The 12,229-nt window shown below is 42.8% G+C and overlaps 1 protein-coding gene across 1 annotated transcript in view; it reads left to right on the top strand.

Moving 5' to 3' along the window:
• The first annotated feature begins 2,323 nt into the window (after positions 1-2,323).
• scn4ab (sodium channel, voltage-gated, type IV, alpha, b) overlaps positions 2,324-12,229 on the top strand; it is a 247,080-nt gene continuing 237,174 nt past the window's right edge. The window contains exon 1 of the mRNA XM_070864513.1: positions 2,324-2,620. The gene's annotated coding sequence lies outside the window, so the exon portion shown is untranslated. The remainder of the gene's footprint in view (positions 2,621-12,229) is intronic.

The raw sequence follows: 12,229 nt of genomic DNA, 5'->3' as shown, positions 1-12,229 counted from the left end.
ATGATTGATGTTTGGCTAAAGGATAAGTCATAAAATGTGTGAAACACAATATACCACCTGTGTATAGATTTAATATGCCAATCATGCCCTCATGCACTCCCAGTGAATAGAATTCCAATCAAGATATTAAGGGGAACTGACAGGGTAGAGAGGAACTATTTTCGCTGGTTGGTGAGTATAGGACCAGTTGGCATAGTCTAAAAATTAGAGTAAATTATAGAAACGTATAAGATTATGAGGGGGTTTGACAAGGTGGAAGCAGAGAGGATGTTTCCACTGGTGGGGGAGATTAGAACTATAGGGCACGATCTTAGAATAAGGGGCTGCCCATTTAGAACTGAGAGGAGGAGAAATTTCTTCTCTCAGAGGGCTGTGAATCTGTGGAATTCGCTGCCTCAGAGAGATGTGGAAGCCGGGACATTGAATAACATTTCTTAAACGATAAGGGGATAAGGGGCTCTGGGGAGCGGGCAGGGAAGTGGAAATGACTCCATGATCAGATCAGCCATGATCTTATTGAATGGCAGAGCAGGCTCGAGGGACCTTATGGCCCACTTCTGCTCCTATGTCTTATGTTCTTATGTAGATCTAGACCTTTCATGAATGAAATTAGAAAACTCTTCTACACACAAAGGATGGTACAAATTTGGAACTCTCTTCCACAAATGGCAATTAATGCTAGATCAATTGTTAATATTAAATCTGAAATTGATAGACTTTTGTATTAAGGGATAATGGCCAAAGGTGGGTGTATGGAGCTAGGTCACAGATCAGCCATGATTTCATTGAATGGAGGAACAGGCTGGAGAAGCTAGATGGCTTCCTCCTGTTCCAATGTTCTTAATGTCCCAACGCCTAATCTACAGAATTCCAAATCTAAGTATATCCGTTGTCCAATTTTGAATGGCCCGCACACTAACGGCACTCAGCCACTGTAACAACTCCACATTTCAGGAACTTAATAACTTGTTAAAAATGTGCCTTCGGGTGATTTATGTGAGCATGATTGATTAACAAGGCAACACAAATAGATTAACAAGGGTGTCGTGCAGAAAGCTGAACATTGAACGATTCAATCTGCACATGAACAGCAATCTTAATCTGAACTAATTTAAGATAAAATATCCTTCACGAAATATTGCTAGGAGTTTCTGCAGATTCTGTAATATTGTTTTAGCCTTGGGTCCTAAAATGAACCCTGGTGCTAAAAGCCCGGATAAAAAGGCCAGGATGGACATAACGCTTGTTCCGCGACACAAATACCTTCTCGCTGCATTTAATCGGAAGTTATGTAAAGAGTCATCGGATCTGTCCGGCACCCCACATAATAGCGGAGGATAACAGGAAACAGTATTTTGGTGGACTTGTGGCAGAAAAAAGCAACATCTGACCGCTGACATGTAAAGGATACCCAGAGAAAAGCTGAACAGGGCTCTGTGTAAATGTAGTAACGTCAGGGGCCAGTAGTTGGTATTGGAGTTTAAGCGCAGGTGAATGGTAAAAGTGTGGACTTGTGTGGTAGTGGGGTGTAAAGTAGGCGGACTATTAACAGCTGGGGAAGCATTGCTTAGTCCTGGGCCAATATTTATCCCTCAATCAACATAACAAAAAAAAAACAGATTATCTGGTCATTATCACATTGCTGTTTGTGAGAGCTTGCTGTGCGCAAATTGGCTGCTGCGTTTCCTACATTACAACAGTCACTACACTCCCCAAAAGTACTTCATTGGCTGTAAAGCGTTTTGAGACGTTCGGTGGTCGTGAAAGGCGCTATATAAAAGAAATACTTAATTTATATAGCGCCTTTCACGACCACTGGACGTCTCCTGGGACTTTGCAGCCAATATAAATGCAAGTCTTTCTTTAGTCAAGTGTTCATTATAAAGCTAGGACTTTAGGTTAGCAACCCTGCAATTAGCGATATATAAAATTTAATTCGACATTAATCACAGATACATGCGTTCATTGACACATTCTCCAGTTCACAATTCATCCTGAAATGAGTGTGGAAAAAGCCCAATACATTCACAATCTGTGTACTATCGATGAGTGTACGGGGATTTAAATGTAACGCGTCTTGTACTGTTGATAATAAAATGCAGCACTTCCCCTCCATGGACAATAATTCGCAACATGCACTTTCCAACGGGCAGGCGGGATCTCATCGACATCCTCCCTCCCCTCCTTAGACTGGCAACTGGAAAGCAAGTTACTGGAAAATACTCTTGAGGGCTGTGCCAGGCTGCTGTCAGCTGGGGGCTTTTTAATGTTGTAAACTCTTGAAGCAAGTGTGTGTGGGGCTGTGCAGATCAGTGAGGCTGGACTGGGTCCTGGTCTTGGGAGCCGTATTCGCCCACCCCCTCCGCCAAATAATCTGCTGGGACATGTCTCTGAGCCTGGTGTGAAATGTAATGCAATGATTTTACCTGCAATAACCTGATCGAATTTCAGTCCGAAGGCTCGAACGTCATCAGCAGCTGGTTCAGGGATGTGAGATTCTTCAATGTAACGGCTCCTTACACAACCCAAGGAGACACTGGGCACTTCGCAAAACTTCAAGCTGATGGATTTGTTTTTCTCTTGAGATTTATTGCAAGTCACTTTCGTTCAATCCAAAAAGGTACAGTGCGGTTAACCTAAAATAATCATCATAATTCAACCAAAAAGAGCTGGTCCTACAGACAGCTAGTCTTACCGAGAACTTTCATGCTATTGACGTGTGTGTGTGGTGGAGGCTGGTTAATTAAATCTGTGATTCTAGCTGGAAAACTGTGTTTTGTTGTGTTTTCGAGGCGGTTTGGTTAGACTCTGGGAGTTGCAGAGCTGTTGGGGGTCAAATCTGTAGACTAAAGACAGTCGAGTTTACCAAGGGAATGAAAGTAGAGGAGACCTATGCTGCAACTGTGCTTTATAATTCAGGTTAAAATATCGAATGTCGTTCCTAATACTTCCAAGCACATTTGTTGGTAGAATTTGCTCCGATTTTATATTATTTTAAAAAATATAGAAATTGTGGTGCAGCACTTTGGGTTGGGTTAGGAACGATTTCACATTCTGTGCTGTTGGGCTATATTCGGGGATCTGATCGCACTCTGCACTTGAAATGAATTTGGAGTTTCTGCATTTCTGACGGTAGTGTCTCGAAGATAGAAATAAGTTTGTGTGTATAGGGGATAATACTGAGGGTATCAATACTGCCCTTGTCAGCAAATGTACTTCCTGACACTTTCGCAGCCTGTTTGAAATCCGAGTGCTATCAAGTTACAGGCTCGGTATTAAATAGTTGAAAGTGAAATTATTTTTTCTACGGATTGTTGTGCTGTAGCAAAGACACGTAAACATGCATTTTAACGTGGTTTTTGTAGCAGTGTCAAACTTTGTACTGGAGTTGTTAGGGGTTGACAAGTTGCCGGAGAGTGTGTACACAGTGCGCTCACTGGACAAGCGTTGCATATTGTTGCTCGGTATAAACCTTGTAACTAACTCTGCTGTGGCGGGATTCGCCAGTGCGATGAAAAACACGGGTACAATTTTGAATTGTAATTGTTTCATTTAAAGTTCAGAGTTATGCTGCCCAGCTGCGCTGGGAATGGTGAGAATCACTGCCAGACAAGTTGGATACTGTCCAGGCCCCTGATATTGGAGAAAATATCTGTCCCACCTGTGACAGGGTCTGTGGCTCTCGTATTGGACTGTTCAGACACCAAAGAACTCACTTCAGGAGTGGAAGCAAGTCTTGCTCGATTCTGAGGGACTGCCTATGATTGGGGAAATTGAGGGCTGGGAGGTCTGTCCATCCAATGTGTATTTATCACTTGGATCCACGGGAGTTAGAGGAAGATGTGAGAATAATGATACCAACTTTGAAGAGACAAAGGTTCAGATTGACTGTAACCCTTGTCCACCTAAAATGCAAGGTCTAATCCAGTCAGTAGCCTAGATGCCTAACCAACGGTGCTGACTGGCGACTGATCATATTAATATTAATTCATATTAAAACCTTTTGCACTCAAACCTCCAAATACTGAACATAACTGTTAATATGAAGACATAGTCAAGGACTGGGATAGAAAATCCACTTCATCCAAATGTACATAACCATGTGCAATGACAGCAATTAACTCAAAAGTGAGCTCTTATCGAGGAATTTCTAATATTATGCACCACATTTCACTCAAAGCATTGGTAAGTATATGTGTATATAGGTCTGGTAGAATGTTCTGAGTGCTAGAGAAAAAAAATCATTTGGCCTTGCCTAGCATTAGGCTGTAGATCTCTTGTTGTAAGGGACCTGGTTCTCGGAGCTCACTATAAATGCATAGCTTTTAATTCATTGCTAAGTAGTTAGACGAAGATGTGCACTCTTTTGTTAGAATAATGGCAACAACCGTGAAGAGGCAAAAGGTACAAATTGAATGTAACTCTTGTCCACCTACAATAGAAGGTCTAATCCAGTCAGTAGCCTAGATTTAACCCACTGGATATGAAGGGGGTTTCTTAATCTATAAAATATACATGATTGAGCAGGTTGGGCCTATACTCACTGGAGTTTAGAAGAATGAGAGGTGATCTTATTGAAACATATAAGACACTGAGGGGGCTTGACAAGGTAGATGCAGAGGGGATGTTTCCCCTTGTGGAGGAATCTAGAACTAGGAGGCATAGTTTAAGAATAAGGGGTCACCTATTTAGAACTGAGATGAGGAGGAATTTCTTCCCTCAGAGGTCGTGAATCTTTGGAATTCTCTGCCCCAGAGAGATGTGGAGGCTGGGTCATTGAATATATTTAAGGTGGAGATAGACAGATTTTTGAATGATAAGGGAGTGAAGGGTAATGGGGAACAGGCAGGGAAGTGGAGCTGAGCCCAGGATCAGATCAGCCATGATCTTATTGAATGTCAGAGCAGGTTCGAGGGGCCAAATGGCCGACTCGTGCTCCTATTTCTTATGTTCTTATTGGCTGCGTATTTACAGTCCTGCCTTTATCACAAAAGTCAAACGTTAATTGTTTTTCTGAGATGATAGTAGCTCCTCTGCCCACTCGCATACAAGCTGCAGTCACACTACTGCTCTCAGTCCGGCACCTGTACATCTGTGCCCTATGTTTCGCAGATGCTAGGTATACTGTCAGCTGCAACCCACACTGAGCACCGTGACAATGGAGTGGTGCACATGTAAGCATCCTGCTCTTCAGCTGCTCATTCTTAATATTGGAGCGAGCGGGTGGAAGCATCGGCCCTCCAATAACAATAAGCACAATGAGTAGTACGCTTAAGAAGTTTGCAGGAGATCCATTGGAATACTAGGGCATTTTAAAAACACGGCTGTGCATTGGGCTGGATATATATCTATATATCACATCCAGTGTTAACTCCAAGTGGTGAGAATCGTTCCACCAGATGTGGTCCAACATTGTTTGCTTGATGCTCAGATCATCCTCATCATCCTCATCATCATAGGCGGTCCCTCAAAGCGAGGATGACCTCCTTCCATGTCAAAAAGGAATGAGTACGCAGGTGTTTCAATGAAGGACCTAATATTCCAGATCCTGAACTACATCTTGCCTGTGCATGGATTTTTTTTTAACGTGGGGTGGCCGTTGCACACCAGTCACCACACGGGCTTGACAGAGCTAGGTCTTGGTCCAGTGGCAAGGATTACCCAAAACTAACTGGAGACCAGCTCTGCTGCACAGACCTAGTGCGCACACATATAGCAGTGTGGGCTGGCCTGTGCTGGCCCTGGGCCTTCGCCTCTCTGGGCCCAAGACTCACGCCTCTCCTGGGCCTCGGTCACTTCCATCTACAAACTCTTGCCGCACCTTCGCCCCTCCTGCTGTGCGTGCCCGCACTGCAATCAGCGACCTGACTTCGCAGCCGTCGCCCTCCTGCTGTGGTATGCCGCCGAACGCTGCTCCCTCTGATGGCCCCGGCCTGCTGATGGTCTTGCAGGCTGGGACTGCGCCGATTTCCGAGCCGTCGCACGCTGCTCCCTCTAGTGCAGCCTTTCAATCACAGTATACCCTCTTCAATTCACTAAAGTGGCCTTTTGATCATCACCCTGACTCTGACATACACTCCCACTTTCACATAGATGTGACCCCGAACCACCACATCAACACACAAGTGGCAGTATAACTGCAGCTACAATAGAATTCTCGAGAGAAGCTCCCGAGGTCTCAATCCCACTAGATCTCATATCCGTGAAATTTTATTTTGTGTCTGATGCTAAAAGAAATATGCGTGCAGAAATGGCTCTAATTTAAGCAAAGTTCCAGGATTTTCTTTCCAGGCCTGTTAAGAACAGTGCCAATCTGAAACAATTTACGAGGTATTACGGTATACATTGTAAACAGCCATTGTTTGTAAGCGTTTGCTCTTAGTTATACAGGTCTCCCCTGCGAGTTGTATGTCCTGCTGGCAAGTTGTGCAATAATCTTTCCATTTTCATTTATGTTGTGAAAGACTTATTTATTTTATCACTTTGTTTCTGTGTAAAGATCTCATCATCGGGCCCAGTTGTAAATTAACCTTTTGGCTGTCGTAATCCCTCCTCCCCTTTGAGGCCTGGCCAGATTTGTATCTGGCCGTCTCATGTGAATATCTGTCCTGTATAAATAACTTGAGCTGGTCAGTGCCAACTGGTTTTGCATCTACAACTGTACAGCACATTGAGGACTGACTTAGTATTCAAGTAGAGGGGGACAGGGAGAAGCTGGTTAAGTGATGCCTTCAGTACTATATTATTCTACAAGAAATGTATCCTCAAATATGCGAGGAGCATTTTTTGTAAAATGCTTTTCACGTGTCCTCAAGGCGCAAATATGCAGAATGTTTGAGCAATTTGAAATATAGAGAAGGCTCCCGTCTGCAATTTCAATGTAGGGCTTTCAGAGCAGTTAGTCACACAGCAACATGTCAAAGTAAATCTTGGGACAGGTTATACAGTCACCAAGCGTACCAATATCAGAATTTAATAAGTAGAAGACCAGAGTACTAGACTTTCATATACTGTATTAATATCAGGACTCTGAAAGGCTCAACGTTGCTAGTAATGTTGTGGGATCTATACAGCCTGAAAACATTGTTAATGAGATCCTCTTTATGCTACATTTATACAGCAACTAGCATTGGTGCAAAGTTATATTTGCTGTGGATGGTAATATTATGAAGCTGGAGTCAGTGTTCAACATGTCTCCAGAGTGAACCACAGAGAGAACCCTTGGGGGAGGGAGTTGCACTCCTTTATTCTGGAGTCAGGTAGGGGCGAGACTCTAGATTTACACTAGTGTCGGAACAAGGTGATATCACTGTCGTGTAAACATAGCCTTAATCTACTTCAAAGTTCTGCATTTATCAAATAAAAATACTGGGGGAATGTTCTCCTACTCATATATATATTGCAAATTGGAAAAAGAGAAATATTATATACAAGGCTCAGTAATTCAATCCATAAATTATAAAATAAATGTAAGATGTTATATGGAATTACGTGACAAAAGTGATACAGGATTGAGGGACTCTGATCTCATTAAAAATAACAGTGAGGTTCAAGTGACTGGTGAATATGAGCAGAATACAGAGATTGAATTACAACACTGATCTCACTGCTGGCTAGCTGTTAATATTATGCACAACCCACATTGTTCTTTTTTTCCCCTGCTTTTCCCATGCATAACACAATTAGGTGGTATGATGTTGATTAAAGGGTAATGAAAGTGTTTATGACATTGCCTTACAGGTATTGTGGTATTACTAATTTTATTCCCAGCGGGATACTCATACCTGCCATTTTGTATATATCTGAAACGTGTAACACCAAATACACGGGGTGACAGTGAATTAGTAAAGTTTCCTTTAATTCGCAGGACTAGGGATCAAATGCAGTCTTAACTAATGGGACAAAAGCCGCTTTTTTCTGTCATGCATAAAAGCCTTCAGTAGAAAATAAATTGTCCAATTTGATCCACTTGTTATTGGATGTGAGCCACAACTCAAACCTACTCTGAATTTGGCATTAATGGGTGCAAGCTAACTGAAATATCACACCAATGCGGAGAGGATGTTTCCCCTTTTGGGGGAATCTAGAACTAGGGGGCATAGTTTCAGAATAAGGAGTCCCCCATTTAAAGTGGAGTTGAGGAGGAATTTTTTCTCTCGGAGGTTCGTGAATCTTTGGAATTCTCTACCCTAGAGAGCTGTGGAGACTGGGTCATTGAATATATTTAAGGTGGAGATAGACAGATTTTTGAATGATAAGGGAGTCAAGGGTTATGGGCAGTAGGCAGGGAAGTGGAGTTGAGGCCAAGATCAGATCAGCCATGATCTTATTGAATGGCGGAGCAGGCTCGAGGGGCCAAATGGCCTACTCCTACTCCTATTTCTTATGTTCTTGAGTTACCACCACATCCGACTGTCAATTAAACTGTTGGCGTATAGAGCAGTCGTTCTCTCATCTCTCCTTTATGGATGTGAGACCTGGACACCCTACAGGCATCACATCAAAAAGTTGGAAGCTTTCCATATGCGCAGTCTCCGATCTATACTCCACATACGCTGGCAAGACCGGGTGTCAAACTTTGAGGTTCTGGAGAGAGCACAATCAACTAGCATCAAAGTGATGATCATGTGAGCCTAGTTCCGGTGGGCTGGACATGTCATCCACAGTGATGAGTCAAGAATCCCTCGTCAGCTTCTTCACATCGAGCTCTGTGAAGGTCGAAGACACCAGGGGCGTCCCCGCAAACGCTACAAAGATTGCATCAAGGCTAACCTCCAGTACTGTGGCATCCGACTAAAGGACCTCGAGAATACAGCAGCTAATAAAATCCAGTGGCGAACCCTCACGAGGACTGCCTGCCAGACCTTCGAAGAAAGCCGATGTCAACGCCTGCGGGACACTAGAGATAGACGACATCAGGTGGCAGTACTGTCAGCATCAGGCACATCGAACTTCCCTTGTCCGACGTGCAAGAGACTATGTGCATCCAGAATTGGCCTATACAGCCACTTGAAGACACACGCCATTGATGATTAGCACATCAACGTCTTTGTTGGATACGACAGACTACCAAGAATATGCAATAATAGCTGCGTTTCTGAAATTAGAATTAAGGTGGTGCATAAGGAATATCACACTTCACCCAGCCTATTCTGTACCTGACCTTACTAAATTAAAAATATGAATTCTGCAATAATAAGGTCCATTACCTTAATGAGCTCAAAGTCATGATTTTCTCACTTTTATATCTATATATAATTCTGGAGGACATGGTAGCACAGTGAAATGCTGAAGTGCTGTGCCACAGAATGGTAGGATATGAACTTACACCTTCAAATTCCTCAAACAGCATTATTCAAAAGTAACAGCTGCCTGCTCAGATGAATATAAAAGATCCCATGGCACTATTCAAAGAGGAACAGGCAGTTCTTCTGTTACCCCGACTAGCATTCCTCTCTCGGCAAGCATCAAAAACAGGTCATCAATGACAGCAGACCATGGGGAGGGAGAAAATAGGGGGAACATAAGAAATAGGAGCAGGACTAGGCCATTCGGCCTCTCGAGCCTGCTCTGCCGTTTAATAAGACCATGGCCGATCTTCTACCTCAACTCCACTTTCCTGCACTATCCCCATATCCCTTGATTCCCAAAAAACACAACCGCACTGGAGTGTCAGCCTAGATTTTTGTGCTTATGTCTCTGGAGTGGAACTTGAACTCGTAACTTTCTGACTCAGGCAAAGGTGCTACCAACTGAGCCGCAGCAGGGAAATAGTTAAATATGTATTAACTTATCACAATGCTACTATGCTTAGGTTTGTGCTAATTGTCACATTCTCTGCATTGCTTTTAAGCTCACTGAACAATTGGTCTGCTAGATTCCTTTCTCTGCCACAATCTCAGTGCATTTCTAGATACATCTTGCTAATATATAATAAAAATGAACATATTTTAAAGATCTAGTATATATTGCTTCTAATCAACATTAATGACCTGGATAATGATTGTTGTGTTGACCACAACAATCTACGTTTATATAGTGCCTTTAACATAGTAAAAACACCCCAAGGTGTTTCACGGGAGCATAATAAGGAAAAATAATAAGGGGAACCAGTGGATGTGGTGTATTTGGACTTCCAGAAGGCTTTTGACAAGGTGCCACATAAAAGATTACTGCACAAGATAAAAGTTCACGGGGTTGGGGTTAATATATTAGCATGGATAGAGGATTGGCTAACTAACAGAGAACAGAGAGTCGGGATAAATGGTTCATTCTCTGGTTGGCAACCAGTAACTAGTGGGTTGCCGCAGGGATCAGTGCTGGGACCCCAACTATTTACAATCTATATTAATGACTTGGATGAAGGGACTGAGTGTAACGTAGCCAAGTTTGCTGACGATACAAAGATGGGAGGAAAAGCAATGTGTGAGGAGGACAGAAAAAAATCTGCAAAAGGACATAGACAGGCTAAGTAAATGGGTAAAAATTTTGCAGATGGAATATAATGTTGGAAAGTGTGAGTTCATGCACTTTGGCAGAAAAAAAAATCAAAGAACAAGTTATTATTTAAATGGAGAAAGATTGCAAAGTGCTGCAGTACAGCAGGACCTGGGGGTACTTGTGCATGAAACACAAGGACAGTATGCAGGTACAGCAAGTGATCAGGAAAGCTTATGGAATCTTGGCCTTTATTGCGAAGGGATGGAGTATATAAGCAGGGAAGTCTTGCTACAGCTATACAAGATATTGGTGAGGCCACACCTGGAATACTGCGTGCAGTTTTGGTTTCCATATTTACGAAAGTATACACTTGCTTTGGAGGCAGTTCAGAGAAGGTTCACAAGGTTGATTCCAGGGATGAGGCGGTTGACTTATGAGGAAAGTTTGAGTAGGTTGGGCCTCTACTCATTAAAATTCAGAGGAATGAGAGGTGATCTTATCAGAATCTATAAGATTATGAGGGGGCTTCTACAGAGAGGATGTTTCCACTGATGGGGGAGACTAGAACTAGGGGGCATGATCTTAGAATAAGGGGCCGCCCATTTAAAACAGAGATGAGGAGAAATTTCTTCTCTCAGAGGGTTGTAAATCTGTGGAATTCACTGCCTCAGAGAGCTGTGGAAGCTGGGATATTGAATAAATTTAAGACAGAAATAGACAGTTTCTTAAAAGATAAGGGGTTATGGGGAGCGGGCGGGGAAGTGGAGCTGAGTCCATGATCAGATCAGGCATGATTTTATTGAATGGCGGAGCAGGCTCGAGTGGCCATATGGCCTACTCCTGTTCCTATTTCTTATGTTCTTATATTCTAAATAGTGGCATTGAGCCAAAGTGGGAAATATTCGGATAGGTGCCTAAAAGCTTGGTCAAAAATGGAAGTTTTACGGATGATCTTAAAGGGGGAGAGAGAGAGATGGAGAGGGTTAGGGAGGAAAGTCCCGAGCTTTGGACCTAGGTGGCTGAAGGCATCCATGGTGGGAAGAAGGGAGTTGGAAATGCAGATTTGGAGGAACGCAGAGTTCTCAGATGGTTGTAGGGCTGGAGAAGGTACAGAGGTAAGGAGGAGTGAGCCCATGGAGGATGAGAATTTTAAAACTGAGGCACTAAATAGGTGGAGCAGTAGAGACAGTGAATAGAGCACAGCATTTGCACAAGAATTTAGATTGGCTATGCAATTGGACACAAGCGGTAAATTAAATGTAACATTTAAAGGTATTGCACATTGGTCAACAATTACATAGTAAGTATAAAACAAATAGGATTTAATTGGCAGATAGAGAGAATGGGAACAGGGAGTGATTGGCGATTCATCACTTACAAAGTTTAGACATTATGGTGAAGCAATTACAACAACCTAATGGACTGCAGGGATAGCTAGCCAGAACCATGAAGTACAATCTCCAGAGCTTCTTGTCACTCTGACATGCCCCACTTTGAGTGCTATGTCCAATTCTGATCACCGACAAACAGAAAACTTAAGTGTTCACTGGAGAGGCAGAGAAGATCAACAAGGCAAAGTGCATAAGTGCAAAGCGGATGAGCAATGAGGGATGTTTGGTGAGATTCTACAGTCTGGGAAGAAGGTGGTTCAGGAGGGGGGCAGTGAGAAATATAAGATATTAACTGCAAAAGATAAGATGAACCCAGAATATTACTTTAAAGTAAGGAAGAAGAGGCCATACATTTAAATTAGTGAAAAGTACATTTCAAAGAGATTTTAAGAAGAACT

The sequence above is a fragment of the Pristiophorus japonicus genome, chromosome 21 (assembly GCF_044704955.1).
Source record: "Pristiophorus japonicus isolate sPriJap1 chromosome 21, sPriJap1.hap1, whole genome shotgun sequence".
NCBI lineage: Eukaryota > Metazoa > Chordata > Chondrichthyes > Pristiophoridae > Pristiophorus > Pristiophorus japonicus.
Note: the sequence above shows the minus strand (reverse complement) of the source record. Positions and strands in the feature narration are given on the sequence as shown.